Source organism: Pseudophryne corroboree, chromosome 2 (genome assembly GCF_028390025.1).
Source record: "Pseudophryne corroboree isolate aPseCor3 chromosome 2, aPseCor3.hap2, whole genome shotgun sequence".
In the NCBI taxonomy this organism is placed as follows: Eukaryota; Metazoa; Chordata; class Amphibia; order Anura; family Myobatrachidae; genus Pseudophryne; species Pseudophryne corroboree.
This window is the reverse complement of record NC_086445.1, coordinates 921,005,958-921,022,618: the sequence shown is the minus strand read 5'-3', so window position 1 is coordinate 921,022,618 and position 16,661 is coordinate 921,005,958.

Genomic DNA, 16,661 nt, shown 5'->3' with positions numbered 1-16,661 from the left:
TTGCCATTGGACCCAATTTTAAAAAGTGGGTCCAAGTACTTTACTCTGCCGCCACAGCTCGGGTCTCTGTTAATGGCCACATCTCATCCGTTTTCCCCCTACGGAGGGGGACGAGACAGGGGTGTCCTCTGTCTCCGATCCTCTTTGCTCTCGTCATAGAGCCATTGGCCTGTATTATTAGGTCCTCCCCTCGGGTGGCAGGTTTCCGGTTGGGGGGCAGGACGGACAAAATTGCTCTTTATGCAGATGATATTCTATAGTTTATATCTGACTATCCCACTACCATGTCTCATGTTTTGGAAATAATTAATAATTTTGGGGGATTCTCTGGTTTGTCCATTAACTGGGACAAGTTCTGCATCTACCGTATAGAGGCCTCTGTCCTGCTCAGCCGCCGGGGGACCTGCCGCTTCGCTGGGTGGATTCTTTTAAATACTTGGGTGTATGGATTACTAATCAGTCTTCACAATTTACGGACTTGGACATACGTACACAACTGTACTATTTGCGTTCTTGTATTAGAGTATGGGGGAAATTGTCGCTCACTGTAAATCTCATTAAAATGGTCGTATTGCCTAAAATGCTTTATGTCCTTCAACACTCCCCTGGCTACTTCCCGCAGAAGCTATTTACTACTATGGATGGTCTTCTATCCTCATTAGTCTGGTCTAACCGTAGGGCTCGGATTAAATTGTATACCCTTACTAAACCTTGTGACTCAGGTGGTCTTGCTCTTCCCAAATTTAGGTTATACTACCTGGCAGCTCAGTTGTTCCATCTAATACCCTGGGTCTCCAACACCCCTGGGAATACGTTGATCTCCAGCCTATTATCGACTACTTGGGCAAATCTATCGCTGCTACAGCTTTTACTGAGTGACAATACTACTATCCTCGCTATGCCACTTGTTAAACAGGCTATTATGGTATGGAGGCAAGTACACTGCATGATGCAGGGGGAGGGATGGGACCCTGACACCCTACTGACATACACTCGTGCCCTTCCTCACTTTGCTTCTTTACAAATTGGGTCGGTGTGGGGACGCTGGGGTATTTGTTCCCTTAGTCACCTATACTCCTCGAGTACGTTTAAATCCTTTGAACAACTTCAAGTGGAATTTACCCTGCCCATGTCTCATTATTATCGATATCTCCAGCTGTCTCATGCTTGCGCGTCTCAGTTCGGTGCTGCACCTCCTCTCCTCCATACGTCTCCTGTTCACCTGCTGTTAACAAATACTGTAAAAACCGGGGCTGTCTGCTCTTTACTCTGCTCTGCTCAGTGCCCATTATTCTGGAAGTCTCCCTAGTCTTAGATCCAAATGGGAAGCTGATTTGGGACCCGTTTGCTTGAACACCTGGGAGGAAGCTTTGGGGGTTTCTCGTATAGCTACCACCTCGGCCCGTTTCCAACAAATACACTTGTTTATACTCCATCGAGTCTATATCACTCCCATCCAGGGCCGGCTCTAGGCACGTTCGACTAGAGCGGCCGCGCGGGGCGCCAACCTTAATGGGCGCCGCGCGCTGGCGCCGCCATAGTCTTACCTGGAGCCGGCCCTGTACACTGCAGGCAGCTCTCCCCGCCGTCCCCGGCCTTTCAAAACTGTGTGTGCGCTGCGCGGCGCCGGCGTCTGACGTCAGACGCCGGCGCCGCACAGCGCGCATTGAGCGCTCAAGCGGCCGGGAACAGTCGGTGCCCTCAGGCTCAACGGCAGCACGTCCCCTCCCAGCGCCGCCGCAGGTATTGTTGGGATCGTCGGGGCCGGGCACTGGCACTGTGTGTGGGGGCATATCTGTCACTGTGGGGGCACTGGCACTGTGTGGGGGCATTGGCACTGTGGGGCCATGGCACTGTGTGGGGGCATTGGCACTGTGTGGGGGCATATCTGCACTGTGGGGGCACTGGCACTGTGTGGGGGCATATCTATCACTGTGGGGTCATATCTGCACTGTGGGGGCATTTATGTATCTGGCACTGTGGGGGGCATTTATGTATCTGGCACTGTGGGGGGCATTTATGTATCTGGCACTGTGGGGGGCATTTATGTATCTGGCACTGTGGGGGGCATTTATGTATCTGGCACTGTGGGGGGCATTTATTTATCTGTGCACTGTGAGGGGGCATTAATGTATCTGGCACTGTGGGGGCATGTATGTATCTGGCACTGTGGGGGCATGTATGTATCTGGCACTGTGGGGGCATGTATGTATCTGGCACTGTGGGGGCATGTGTGTATCTGGCACTGTGGGGGCATGTGTGTATCTGGCACTGTGGGGGCATGTATGTATCTGGCACTGTGGGGGTATTTATGTATCTGGCACTGTGGGGGTATATCTGCACTGTGGGGGCACTTATTTATCTGGCACTGTGGGGGGCATTTATTTATCTGGCACTGTGGGGGCATTTATTTATCTGGCACTGTGGGGGCATATCTGGCACTGGGGGCATTAATGTATCTGGCACTGTGGGGGCATATCTGGCACTGGGGGCATTAATGTATCTGACACTGTGGGGGGCAATAATGCATCTGGCACTCTGTGGGCACTTATGCATCTGGCACTGGGGGCATTTATGCATCTGGCAATGTGTGGGCATTTATGTATCTGGCACTGGGGGCATTTATGTATCTGGCCCTGTGGGGGCATATCTGGCACTGTGGGGGCAATTTTATATATGGCACTGTGGGGACATATCTGGCACTGTGGGGGCACTTATGTATCTGGCACTGTGTGGCCATTTATGTAGCTGGCACTGCTGGGGGGGCATGTCGCGTGTAGCTGGCACTGCTGGGGGGGGCATGTCGCGTGTAGCTGGCACTGCTGGGGAGCATGTCGCGTGTAGCTGGCACTGCTGGGGAGCATGTCGCGTGTAGCTGGCACTGCTGGGGAGCATGTCGCGTGTAGCTGGCACTGCTGGGGAGCATGTCGCGTGTAGCTGGCACTGCTGGGGAGCATGTCATGTAGTGTTCCCGCTAGGCGTCTGTGGCTAGGCAATGTGTCTCAGTGCTCTCCCTGGTGCAATGCGTCTCAGTGCTGTGCCTGGCGCAAAGTGTATAGGAGGTTCTACCTGGTGCAGTGTGTATTAGCTGCACTACTGTGTGGTGTAATGCAAATTGCCACTATTATGTGGCCACGTACCTTCCCCACGAAGTAACTCCCCTTAATTTTTGCTGCGCGCCTTCGGCGAGCACTGTCCATTCTTTGACATATAGGTATGGGAACAACAAGCAGTATGTACATCATTTTGCCCTCCTAACTTAAAAATGTGCCCTCCCTGTGATCAGCACCATGCCCTAAAAAGTGAACACTATCATGTGTAGCTGGCACTGCTGGGGGGCATGTCATGTGTAGCTGGCACTGCTGCGGGGCATGTCATGTGTAGCTGGCACTGCTGCGGGGCATGTCATGTGTAGCTGGCACTGCTGCGGGGCATGTCATGTGTAGCTGGCACTGCTGCGGGGCATGTCATGTGTAGCTGGCACTGCTGCGGGGCATGTCATGTGTAGCTGGCACTGCTGCGGGGCATGTCATGTGTAGCTGGCACTGCTGCGGGGCATGTCATGTGTAGCAGGCACTGCTGCGGGGCATGTCATGTGTATCTGGCACTATACTGGAGACATTGTGTGTAAGGAACACTACTGTGGCTATGTGTAAGGCTGCTAATTGTGTGAAAATATGTTTATAGTTTGATGATATGAAGTTATGAGGCCACGCCCACTTTTCCAGAGGCCACACCCACTTTTCCGGGAGCGCGCGCGCCTTCGGCGCGCGCATGGGGGGTGGGGGGGGGGCGCTTTTACATTTTCTCGCTCAGGGTGCTAGTAGGCCTGGAGCCAGCCCTGCTCCCATCCGTCTAGCTAGTATAGAAGGGCGGGGTGACTCTTGGTGCCCGAAGTGTGCCTCCTTGGATGGTACCTTCTGGCACTTATTGTGGTCTTGTCAGGTGGTACAAATCTTCTGGCAAGCAGTGATACGGATAATAATTTCTTCTTTTTTTTTTCCCCAAAAATTTTTTATTGAGACATCATGAAAATCACAACACAAGATGAGATGTACATCGATCTTGGAGTAATAATACAAAGGGATTAAAATCAGGAGACGTACATCAATTTTTCTGTTTTTCTAACAATAAAGACATTAGCTTTATAAGAATTCAACATTTATTACGCCAATGGTATTATACACAGTATAGGCAACCAAGAGGGAGGCCGCCACAATCGCCTGCTCCTAGACCAAAGATATAGGTTGGTCTTGTGCAGCCAATCTAGTCAGGTACCATGTGGTGTTCTTGAGGCTGTTATGAATGTGTAGACGTGTATTTAGGGGCAAAGTGGAGATATAGGATTCCCAAAGATTAAAGAATCGATCCACTTGTTTACCTCTATCTACAATGGCCTCCACCCAGTCCATCCTAAAAATATGATTTAGTTTATTTAAAAATAATGGTATCTGGAGGGGGCGTGGCCTGACGAGTAATGGAGTAGGACGTGTTATCCTAGCTCCCCAGCCGACAACATCCTAAAAACATCCTGACACCCCCTGTGTGACTGCATAAGTGGCCCTGTGTGGCTTCCTGAAAATCTGCTGCCCGATCTGGGCCCCATTCCAAGTGGATCCTGTGTTCAATGTACCTGCAGGAAGCGTTAGAAGGGCTGTGCTGATCCTGCCCTGCACGAGGCCGGCGCCATCTTGGATCGTGCTGCAGGGGAGCTGTGTCACTCGTCTCCCGCCCGGCTTTCCTAGCGTGTCCTGCGGCCGGCGAGTGGATACCGCGGGGGCCCCGCCACCCGCACAACACACCGCTCTGCTCCACTTCTCCGCCGGACGGCCAGGGCGCTTGTCGCGGCCCTGCAGAGTACGGGTGACCGCCGGGCGCCATCTTGCGGTTGGCGGGCCGCGCACACGGAGCTCCGCCACCCGCCCCTGACAGCCCTGTAATAAAACCAGAGCGGCCTATGAGCCGAGCAGAAGATACCCCCTCTGCCTGCTACAGAAGCCTTTGTCCCCTGAGGGCTATAACACAAGTTGGGCTGACTGTGGGCTTTTCCGGGCGCCATCTTGTGGTTGGCAACAGGCTCAGCTCTGCTCCAGCCCACACCTCTCCTGCTGGAAGTGTTTATTATATGCAGCCTGGGCAGCCAGACCTGACTGGAGGCTGGTGAAAAATACTAAAGTAGACCTGCATTGCTCTGCCCCGGGAGGGTGCCGTTTATGCAGGTGGGGAGTTGCATGATCCCCTGATCCTGACCATAGCTTCCAAATCTATAGTGCCACACTGTCAGGAACACTGGTCCTTATATATATATATATATATATATATATATATATATATATATTCGTCCTGCGTCTCTTGGCCCTCACATAGTGAGTTGCTGCCTGCGCCCCCTCTCTTTGCCGCACTGCTTTGATTTATAATCGGTCGAATACGGTGGCATTGTGTTATCCAAAATGGTGAAAGGCCGTCAACAAAACGCGGCGGCAGGCGCAATGGAAAAGTTTGTCCGCAACCCCGGTCCCCAACAACAGCGGAGGGAAACTACACAAGATGGGTCTTCGCCCCCTTCTCCTGCATACAGCTCTGCCTCATCAGAACCACCCGATGCTGCGTTACAAAGAGTGTTGGATGCCGTGACAGCAAGCGAGGCCCGCTTGGCTGACAAAATTGGGCAGGTGCAGTCTGATCTCTCCATTATACATCAGGACCTACAACGGGTGAGAGAGAGGGTGGGTGAGGCCGAAACCCGTATCTCCAATGTCGAGGATACTGTCACCCCGCTGGGGCGGCGTACTGACACTTTAGAGTCTCAAATGACTGATGTGCGCAAAAAACTAACGGATATGGAGGGACGCCTACGTCGCAACAATGTCCGTTTCATCGGTCTGCCCGAGAAGGAGGAGGGCTCATCTCCTGAGGAATTTCTAGAGGCGTGGCTTCGGAAGGCATTTGGACCCGATGAATTCTCTCCTCATTTCACCATAGAACGAGCTCATAGGGTTCCGATGCGCCCGTTGCCTCCGGGGGCCCCGCCTCGTACCTTCATCGCCAAGTTCCTTCACTTCCGCGACCGGGACACTGTTCTGAAACTTGCTCGCACGAAAGGCCCCCTAAAATGGAACGGGTCGCCAATATCGGTCTTCCCAGACTTTGCGGTGGAGGTGCAGAAAGATAGAGCTCAGTTTCTGCCTGTTAAGCGGAGACTCCGGGAACTTGAATTGCCATACGCCATGCTCTTTCCATCACGATTACGAGTGGTAGCTGATGGTGAGACCAAGTTTTTTGAGGCTCCTCGAGAGGCGATGATGTGGCTGGATAGACGCTTCCCGGCGAGACGGGCCCTTGCTGATTAGTGATTAATTCCTGTGACTGTGTGGCAAAAGATTTTATGTACAGGATAAGATTATCTGCATATCTACTGGAGTGATGCAGGATGTGGGGAAAATGTTTAACTACCTATGCTGTTCCCTGAGGATATGAGGGTGGTAGGGGGGATAATTACATACCTGATTTTCTGTCTTGTTATCCTTCTCATACAGGCAATTACTATATTAATAATGCTGGGATATGTCGGGTGGGGGGCCGGGGGAGAGGAGGGATATATCTGTGGCCCGAATATACCTGATTATATTTTGCTTTCAAGTCCCGGGGGGTGACTTTGTATATCTCGCACCTTTTTCTATCCTATGGGGGCGAATTAGTCTACAGGCTGGGGAAGTTTTGTTTCGTTTGTGTTTTGTTTTCTCTTTCTTAGGGCCATTATATTTCTGGCTCCACCCAGGGTATAACAAGTTGTGTGCTCTGGGCTTGAGCCGGTGTTAGGTTCAGGGATCCAAGTATGCTGCAGGTTGGGAGTAGTGTACAGGGTGGGGGGAGGGGGGAAGTTACAGGCTACGGTTGTTTCTGGTATGGATGGTCGAAATTTGAGTGTGTGTGGCTTACGAATCTACTAATTGAGCGGTGGTGCCTTGTTCTTGTATGCAGAGAAGATGGATCCGGCTGGCTGCGGGCTGTAGCCTCTCTTATTATCAAAACGACCCCTCATGGTTGGACTTAGGTTGGTGTCATGGAATGTAAGGGGACTCAATGACAAGATCAAGAGATCCCTTGTGCTTAGACAAATTAAGCAGTATGCCGCTGATGTGATATGTCTTATGGAGACCCACCTGGTGGGCAGCAAGACCCTAGCCCTTAAGAGACCTTGGGTAGGGTGGGCATTCCACTCCACACACACTTCTGCCTCTCGGGGGGTCTCTATCCTTGTAAAGAAGACAGTTCCCTTTGTGCTGGAGTCAGTACAAACGGACCCATGGGGAAGATATGTGTTTTTAAAGTGTAAAATCCACTGTACCCCTCTGCTTTTGCTGTCCGTATATGTGCCTCCCCCGTACTCCTCCGATGTCCTAAAAAGAGTTGCAGGGTTTATGGCCTTGTCACCGGGTATACCCGTGGTTTGTGTGGGGGATTTCAACAATGTTTTGGATAAAGCGATGGATAGATTCTCCACCAATCCCTCTGGTCCACACTCTGGTAGAAATGATTTTGCTGAGGTTGTGTCGGGACTGGGCCTGGTTGATCCCTGGAGACTGAGACATCCATCTGTTAAACAATATTCATGCTTCTCACACTCTCACTCCTCGTTCTCTAGGATTGACCTGGCCCTTCTCTCGAACAATCTGATTCCTAGGGTCCAGGATAGCAAATATGAGACTAGGGGTATATCGGACCACTCCCCTTTAACATTGACCCTGGACTTTGGCTGCTCTAGAGGCCAGGCAGTGTGGAAGTTTAACCCGTTTTGGCTAGTACATATGGGAGATGGCTCCGATTTGGTGACTGCGTGGCGGGAATTTTTCGAGATAAACAAGGCTGGGCAACCTATCTCTAATTTATGGGATGCGTTCAAGGCCTTTTTGCGGGGAACCCTAATTAAACGAGTGGCTAATTTAAAAACCTTTTTCAGGCACCGGGAGTCCGAGCTAGAGACCCTAAGTGTTGCTGCAGAGGCACAATATTTACAGGATTGCTTGGATAGTTCCAAATCTGCATGGTTGACAGCTCAGGGGGAATGGAAGGAATGTCTAATGGAAAAGACTCAGCATAGACTACTCTTCTCCTCTCACACCTTCTACGCCTCCGGGGATAGGCTGGGATCATATTTAGCCTCCCTGGCACGAGGTGAGAGATCCGCTAATACCGTGGTTGAAATAGAGGCCTCAGACGGTACCACTGTAGTGCAGACCCCACAGATTGCGTCGGAATTCGTGTCGTACTATAGGCATTTATATAGCTCTAAACTGGACTGTACCCCGATGCAATTAGACGAATATTTACAGACTATACAGCTTCCCTTGCTGACTGGTGAGGCGCATGACTTCCTCGAGGCACCTATTTCACCGGAGGAGATTGTGGATGCGATCAGTGCTGCCCCCAATGGGAAGGCTTCAGGGCCCGATGGCATACCGTCTGAGCTATATAAACGTCATTTAGATTTTTTTGTCCCCCAATTGCTTGAGCTATATAATCAAATATTCACACAGGAATCCCTCCCATTATCTATGGCGGAGGCATTGATTATTATCCTTCCGAAGCCCGATAAGGACCATAGGAAGGTTGATTCTTATAGACCTATCTCCCTTCTACCGACCGATGTCAAAATTCTGGCCAAAATCCTGGCATGTAGATTAAATAAGGTACAACAAGAAAAGACGTCAAGCGCTCATGGGTTCATACTAATATTCCAATAAACATATTCAGAGCCGGTAAATATATATTAAAAATAATTTGTTTTTATTTATACTTATAATAGCATCTATAGTTAGTGATCTTAAAATATAGAAAATACTTTATACAATAAATAATATTACTTGCTGGCCAGCAGTTGTATCATTGGCATAAATAAAATCAGTTTCCCTCTGCGGAGAGTATTGTATTACGGAGGCTGTGTTGTAACACTGTCAATATTGGCAACTTAATATCAGTTCATATAGTAACTGTTGCACGTGAATAGTATAGCGGCTACAGACGGAGTTAGAATGTATCCAATTACCTCCTTTGTAGGTCCAGCGGTGTGGTCCTACCCCTTGTGCCGAGCGTCCTCGGCAATGTTTGATATATCTGTGGGGGTTTGCCTTTTATTTTCACCAGCTGTAAATTCAGATTGATCCACGGGAGGGTGGATGTAGAGCCGTTCTGCTAGTAGAGCCGCTTGACCCAGTAGAAAGTGACAGAGCTCGTGGCGGGATGGACTGATGGCAAAGTCCTGTATTAATCCCGCTCTGCTGAGCCGTACGCCTCCGTACTTGCCAAAGACACTGCTGCAGCAACCAACTGGTGGGCGGAGACTGACGCGTTTCGTCACGGAAGCACGTGACTTTTTCAAAGTGATCACTTTGAAAAAGTCACGTGCTTCCGTGACGAAACGCGTCAGTCTCCGCCCACCAGTTGGTTGCTGCAGCAGTGTCTTTGGCAAGTACGGAGGCGTACGGCTCAGCAGAGCGGGATTAATACAGGACTTTGCCATCAGTCCATCCCGCCACGAGCTCTGTCACTTTCTACTGGGTCAAGCGGCTCTACTAGCAGAACGGCTCTACATCCACCCTCCCGTGGATCAATCTGAATTTACAGCTGGTGAAAATAAAAGGCAAACCCCCACAGATATATCAAACATTGCCGAGGACGCTCGGCACAAGGGGTAGGACCACACCGCTGGACCTACAAAGGAGGTAATTGGATACATTCTAACTCCGTCTGTAGCCGCTATACTATTCACGTGCAACAGTTACTATATGAACTGATATTAAGTTGCCAATATTGACAGTGTTACAACACAGCCTCCGTAATACAATACTCTCCGCAGAGGGAAACTGATTTTATTTATGCCAATGATACAACTGCTGGCCAGCAAGTAATATTATTTATTGTATAAAGTATTTTCTATATTTTAAGATCACTAACTATAGATGCTATTATAAGTATAAATAAAAACAAATTATTTTTTATATATATTTACCGGCTCTGAATATGTTTATTGGAATATTAGTATGAACCCATGAGCGCTTGACGTCTTTTGTTGTTGTTCTTTATTGTTTAAAATAGGGGTGTATACAGCCCCTTTAGTCAAGCGAACGTGGGCTCAACAATTATTATTTAAAGAATATTAACTCATTCAATACTGACACAGGCGCTTCATTTAATCTCCTCTTTTTTGTTGTTCTATTCTTTAAGATTAAATAAGGTAATTACGCAGATCATACACCCAGATCAGACGGGATTTATGCCCAATAAATCAACATCCATTAACCTCAGACGATTATTTACCCATCTCCAGGTCCCCCGTGAGGCACCCTCATCCATAGTAGTATCATTGGACGCCGCTAAGGCCTTTGACTCCGTGGAGTGGGAGTACTTGTGGAGGGTCATGCACAAGTTTGGTATAGGCCCTAGCTTTATCAAATTTGTCCGCCTGATGTATTCCTCTCCCCTGGCTAGAGTGGCGGTGAATGGCTTTGTGTCACATTCCTTTCCGTTGTCCAGAGGCACTCGACAGGGATGCCCATTGTCCCCTACCCTATTTGCTATAGCCATTGAACCCCTTGCATGTCTTCTGCGAGCGAACCCTGAGATTATTGGATACACCGTGGGCACCAGGGAGGAGAAAATAGCTCTTTATGCCGATGACATCCTGCTATTTGTGGATCGCTATGCTGAGTCTATGCCTAAGATTTTAGATATTATTAATAAGTTCGGATGTTAGTCCGGGCTCCTGATCAATTGGGAGAAATCCTCCATTATCCCGCTTCAGGGTGAGGTCCCTGCCTCCCCACTGATTGTTCTCCCGCTAAGGTGGGTGAATTCCTTTAAGTATCTGGGCATTTGGGTATCCAACGACCCTCATAAATTTACTTCCCTTAATATTACACCGCAAATATCTTATCTTCGCAATAAAGTGAAGGTCTGGGGGAAATTGCCCCTGACAGTTACAGGGAGGGTTAACCTGGTGAAAATGGTTTTTCAACCCAAACTCCTGTACATTCTTCAACAATCCCCAATATACATCCCCCAGAAAACTTTCAAACAGATAGATGGCTTGATGTCCTCTCTGGTTTGGGCTAGTAAATGGGCACGGTTGAAACTTAATACTCTGACTAGGCCCAAAACCTCAGGGGGGTTGGCTCTTCCCAACTTTCGTCTTTATTATTTTGCAGCACAATTAGCACATCTATGGGAATGGGTTAATGAATCTGACACTTCAAGTTTGCATTCACAGCTGGGGTGGTCTTCTGTTTGCCGGCGGTCGGGCTCCCGGCGCTCAGTATACCGGCGCCGGGAGCCCGACAGCCGGCATACCGACAATTATTTTCCCTCGTGGGGGTCCACGACCCCCATAGAGGGAGAATAAAATAGTGTGGCGCGCGTAGCGCGCCACCGTGCCCGTAGCGTGGCGAGCGCAGCGAGCCCGCAAGGGGCTCATTTGCGCTCGCCAAGCTGTCGGTAAGCCGGCGGTCGGGCTCCCGGCACCGGGATGCTGGTCGCCGGGAGCCCGACCGCCGGCCAGCCGTAGTGAACCCCACAGCTGGTATTGCAGGAATATCCAGGTGGTTCACCACTGAGACTGCTTCTCTGTGGAAGCGTCAAAGTGTCGGCACTACCACTCATTAAACAATATATTACTGTTTGGAGACTGGCGCATCGGATATTGCAAGGACAGGGCATTGACCCTGACACTCCGCTGGACAATAAATATGGATTGCCAGAGTTGTGTCAGCTTCAAGTCAGGGAGGTGTGGGAACCATGGGGAGTAATTTCACTGGGACACTTATACATTGATGGGTTTTTTAGATCCTTCCAGCAGATTCAACAGGAATTTAACGTCCCCTCTGCGTATTTTTATCGCTTCCTTCAATTGAGACATGCGGTGTCTGCCCAATTCCCCGATGGCCCGCCGGCGTTTACTGATTCCCCGGTCAAATTGCTATCGCAGACGGTGGGATCCGGTCACCTAGTATCCAAAATATATGGCCGGTTACTTCAAATGCACCATATAGACCCCCTTAGCTCCCTCAAGACCAAGTGGGAATCTGACCTGGGTCCAGTGTCGGATGAGATATGGGAGGGTGCTCTGGGATCGTGCCGGCTTTCAACATCATCTGTCCGATATCAACAAATTCAGTTGTTCGTACTGCACAGGGTATATATGTCACCTCTGCGATTGTCACATATAGGGGGATCCCACAGCTCAAAATGTCCCAAATGCGGCACTATGGGAGCAGACTTTTGGCATATGATATGGACATGCCCTCTGGTGTCGAATTTTTGGGAGGAGGTTATACGTGCCATAGTTGTTACGGGTATCCCCTCTACCGTACTTACACCTATCACTTGCATATTGGCAACTATAGATGAGGAAACTCTAGTCCCGCCCAGTCGACGTTATGTTATAAACCTCAGTGCTCTGGCCAAGGTTTGCATAGCCAGATTATGGATGGCTAATGAAGCCCCAGCGCCACAATCCTGGATTGCTCTGGTTAATACTACTGTTGCACATGAAAAATTTGTATATCTGGCCAGGAATGCGGAAAAAAAGTTTATTGCTTTATGGGGAAGGTGGATGAGCTCTCGATATTTCGCTTCAAGGATGAATACTGCTGAACCCTAGATTTATTTAACTGCCCGATATGAGTGGTCTCTGTGTGGGTTCTCTGGGGTGAATGGCCCGTGGCCGGCCGGATCCAAAGGCACGATAATATCGTGACAAAGGATAATACAATGTGGGTTTAATATATAGGAAAACTGGGTCACCACTGCTTTATTGCTATTTATGACTCTGTATGGGATATTTAATACCACATCACACTATGCTCTCTATGCAATACCGTAAGCATGTTGTTGTTACTTGTTTAAGTGTTATAGTCTAGTTGATGTAAGTATGTCATGTTTGCCCTAGGCAATGTTTAAATGTTAAAACATTGTAAAAACCAATAAAAAACTATTGAATTTAAAAAAAAATAATGGTATCTGTGGTGGTGTACTATTTATCCATCCCTGTAGTATCATCTTTTTCCCCGCCACACTTAAGGCTATCAGTATTTCTCTGACGTCCTAGTGGATGCTGGGAACTCCGTAAGGACCACGGGGAATAGCGGCTCCGCAGGAGACTGGGCACAAAAGTAAAGCTTTAGGACTACCTGGTGTGCACTGGCTCCTCCCCCTATGACCCTCCTCCAAGCCTCAGTTAGATTTTTGTGCCCGGCCGAGAAGGGTGCACACTAGGGGCTCTCCTGAGCTTCTTAGTGAAAGTTTAGTTTTAGGTTTTTTATTTTCAGTGAGACCTGCTGGCAACAGGCTCACTGCATCGAGGGACTAAGGGGAGAAGCAGCGAACCTGCCTGCTTGCAGCCAGCTTGGGCTTCTTAGGCTACTGGACACCATTAGCTCCAGAGGGACCGAACACAGGCCCAGCCTCGGAGTCCGGTCCCAGAGCCGCGCCGCCGGCCCCCTTACAGAGCCAGAAGCAAGAAGAGGTCCGGAAAAATCGGCGGCAGAAGACATCTGTCTTCAACAAGGTAGCGCACAGCACTGCAGCTGTGCGCCATTGTTACTCAGGCACACTTCGGTCACTGAGGGTGCAGGGCGCTAGGGGGGGGCGCCCTGAGCAATGTAAACACCTTGGCTGGCAAAAATACACCACATAACCCCCAGGGCTATATGGATGTATTTTAACCCCTGCCAGAACTCACCAAAAAGCGGGAGAAAAGGCCGCCGAGAAGGGGGCGGAGCCTATCTCCTCAGCACACGGGCGCCATTTTCCATCACAGCTCCGCTGGAAGGACGTCTCCCTGACTCTCCCCTGCAGTCCTGCACTACAGAAAAGGGTAAAAAAGAGAGGGGGGCACTAATTTGGCGCATTTCTAATAACAGCAGCTATAAAGGGAAAAGCACGTTTTATAGTGGTATTCCTGTCTATATATAGCGCTCTGGTGTGTGCTGGCATACTCTCCCTCTGTCTCCCCAAAGGGCTAGTGGGGTCCTGTCCTCTATCAGAGCATTCCCTGTGTGTGTGCGGTGTGTCGGTACGATTGTGTCGACATGTTTGAGGAGGAAAATTAGATGGAGGCGGAGCAATTGCCTATTATAGAGTTGTCACCCCCTAGGGAGTCGACACCTGAGTGGCTGAGCTTATGGAAGGAATTGCGTGACAGTGTCAGTTCTTTACGAAAGACAGTTGACGACATGAGACAGTCGGCTACTCAGCTTGTGCCTGTCCAGGGGTCTCAAACGCCATCAGGGGCTTTAAAAACGCCCGTTACCTCAAATGGCAGACACGGATACTGACTCCAGTGTCGATGATGAGGAGACAAACGTGACTTCCAGTAGGGCCACACGTTACATGATTGAAGCAATGAAAAATGTATTGCATATCTCTGATAATACAAGTACCACTAAAAAGGGTATTATGTTTGGTGAGAAAAAACTGCCTGTAGTTTTTCCTGTATCCGAGGAATTAAACGAAGTGTGTGATGAGGCGTGGGTTTCCCCCGATAAAAAAACTGATAATTCCTAAAAGGTTATTGGCATCATACCCTTTCACGCCAGAGGATAGGGCACGTTGGGAAACACCCCCTAGGGTGGATAAAGCGCTCACACGCTTGTCTAAACAGGTAGCACTACCCTCTCCTGATACGTCCGCCCTAAAGGAACCTGCCGATAGAAAGCAGGAGAATATCCTAAAATGTATATACACTCACACGGGTGTTATACTGCGACCAGCAATCGCCTCAGCCTGGATGTGCAGTGCGGGCGTGGCGTGGTCGGATTCCCTGACTGAAAATATTGATACCCTAGATAGGGACAGTATATTACTGACTATAGAGCATTTGAAAGATGCATTTTTATATATGCGTGATGCACAGAGGGATATTTGCCAACTGGCATCAAGAGTTAGCGCGCTGTCCATTTCTGCAAGAAGAGGTTTATGGACGCGGCAGTGGTCAGGTGATGCGGATTCTAAAAGGCACATGGAAGTATTGCCTTATAAGGGGGAGGAGTTATTTGGGGTAGGTCTATCAGACCTGGTAGCCACGGCAACTGCTGGAAAATCCAAATTTTTACCCCAGGTAGCTTCTCAACCTAAGAAGACGCCGTATTATCAGGCGCAGTCCTTTCGGCCCCATAAGGGCAAGCGGGCAAAAGGCGCCTCATTTCTGCCCCGTGGCAGAGGGAGAGGAAAAAGGCTGCAGCAAACAGCCAGTTCCCAGGAACAAAAGCCCTCTCCCGCCTCCGCAAAGTCCTCAGCATGACGCTGGGGCTTTCCAAGCGGACTCAGGCACGGTGGGGGCCCGTCTCAAGAAGTTCAGTGCGCAGTGGGCCCACTCGCAAGTGGACCCCTGGATCCTTCAGGTGGTATCTCAGGGGTACAAATTGGAATTCGAGACGTCTCCCCCTCGCCGTTTCCTAAAGTCTGCTTTACCGACGTCTCCCTCAGACAGGGAGGCAGTATTGCAAGCCATTCACAAGCTGTATTCCCAGCAGGTGATAATCAAGGTACCCCTCCTGCAACAGGGAAAGGGGTACTATTCCACACTATTTGTGGTACCGAAGCCGGACGGCTCGGTGAGACCAATTTTAAATCTAAAATCCTTGAACACTTACATACAAAGGTTCAAATTCAAGATGGAGTCACTCAGAGCAGTGATTGCAAACCTGGAAGAAGGGGACTATATGGTCTCTCTGGACATCAAAGATGCTTACCTACATGTCCCAATTTACCCTTCTCACCAAGGGTACCTCAGGTTTGTGGTACAGAACTGTCACTATCAGTTTCAGACGCTGCCGTTTGGATTGTCCACGGCACCCCGGGTCTTTACCAAGGTAATGGCCGAAATGATGATACTCCTTCGAAAGAAGGGAGTTTTAGTTATCCCTTACTTGGACGATCTCCTGATAAGGGCAAGATCCAGGGAACAGTTGGAAGTCGGGGTAGCACTATCTCAGATAGTGCTGCGGCAGCACGGTTGGATTCTCAATATTCCAAAATTGCAGCTGATCCCGACGACAAGGGTGTCTCTCCTGTGGTGGTTGCAGAGTGCTCATCTTCTAGAGGGCCGCAGATTCGGCATTCAGGACTGGGTCCTGGTGACCACGGATGCCAGCCTGAGAGGCTGGGGAGCAGTCACACAGGGAAGAAATTTCCAGGGCTTGTGGTCAAGCCTGGAGACATCACTTCACATAAATATCCTGGAGCTAAGGGCCATCTACAATGCTCTAAGCCTAGCAAGACCTCTGCTTCAAGGTCAGCCGGTGCTGATCCAGTCAGACAACATCACGGCAGTCGCCCACGTAAACAGACAGGGCGGCACAAGAAGCAGGAGGGCAATGGCAGAAGCTGCAAGGATTCTTCGCTGGGCGGAAAATCATGTGATAACACTGTCAGCAGTGTTCATTCCGGGAGTGGACAACTGGGAAGCAGACTTCCTCAGCAGACACGACCTCCACCCGGGAGAGTGGGGACTTCACCCAGAAGTCTTCCACATGATTGTGAACCGTTGGGAAAAACCAAAAGGTGGACATGATGGCGTCCCGCCTCAACAAAAAACTAGACAGGTATTGCGCCAGGTCAAGGGACCCTCAGGCAATAGCTGTGGACGCTCTGGTAACACCGTGGGT